Below are 1245 nucleotides of genomic sequence, written 5' to 3'. Positions count from 1 at the left end.
CAGCTTCAAGCTCTGACAGTCTATTTGCATAGAGAGAGAGAAATAGGACACACACACAGAGCAAAACAAATACGACCCTTGTCCTAACACCCTTCTTTTAGCACCATTGGCACTTCCCCCTTTGTTTTAGGACCATGGACAGTCCTCCCTGTTTAAGCACCATGGACAGTCCCCCCTGTGTTTCAGCAACATGGACAGTTTTCTCTGTTTTGCTTAAATGTGTTTGCACCACTGACAGTTCCCCCTGTCTTTTAGTGTCAAGTTGTTTAGCAACATGGACAGTTTCCCATGTTTTTTACCACCATGGACAGTTCCCCCTTCTATTATAGTTAATTGTAGCACCATGGACCCTCCCCTGTGTTTAAGCACCATGAACAGTTGCGCCTTGTCTTTTAGCACCATTTACAGTCCCCCATGTTTAGGGTTAGGTTAGAGAAAGTTCTCTCGATGATCCCCCCTGCTTCGTCCGACGACTGGGCAGTTCGATAGGGGATCAAAGGCAAGTGCACCGGCCGGCGCTCGTCAGTGATCAGCTCACTATTCCTACAATGTCCTTTACCATACCAATTTGCCTCTCAGTTCTGAGTTTAGGCATTGCTTTTTTGTATGTAATAACCATTTCGAGATGACACGAATATTACAATAAGCAGAGACTCTATATCTGCTTTGGACCCATTGCCTGGCCTCAGGTTTGTAGTAAGTAGTTCTATCTGCTTTGGACCGTTTGTCTGGCCTCAGAGTTGCATTAAAAAATTATTTATATCTATCTGCTTTTGGACCGTTTGTCTGGCCTCAGAGTTGCAGTGATACATTATTTATATCTGCTTTGGACCGTTTGTCTGGCCTCAGAGTTGCAGTGATTATTTATATCTGCTTTGGACCGTTTGTCTGGCCTCAGAGTTGCAGTAAAAAATTATTTATATCTGCTTTGGACCGTTTGTCTGCCCTCAGAGTTGCAGTGATTATTTATATCTGCTTTGGACCGTTTGTCTGGCCTCAGAATTGCAGTAAAAAAATACTTATATCTGCTTTGGACCGTTTGTCTGGCCTCAGAGTTGCAGTGATTATTTATATCTGCTTTGGACCGTTTGTCTGCCCTCAGAGTTGCAGTGATAAATTATTTATATCTGCTTTGGGCCCTTTGTCTGGCCTCAGTGTTGCAGTCCGTAGGGTTAGGTAGAGAAAGTTATCTCGATGATCCCCCCCGCTTCGTCCGACGACTGGGCAGTTAGATAGGGGATCAAA

This window comes from Etheostoma cragini, chromosome 22 (assembly GCF_013103735.1).
Source record: "Etheostoma cragini isolate CJK2018 chromosome 22, CSU_Ecrag_1.0, whole genome shotgun sequence".
Taxonomy (NCBI): Eukaryota; Metazoa; Chordata; class Actinopteri; order Perciformes; family Percidae; genus Etheostoma; species Etheostoma cragini.
This window is presented reverse-complemented; position numbering follows the sequence as displayed.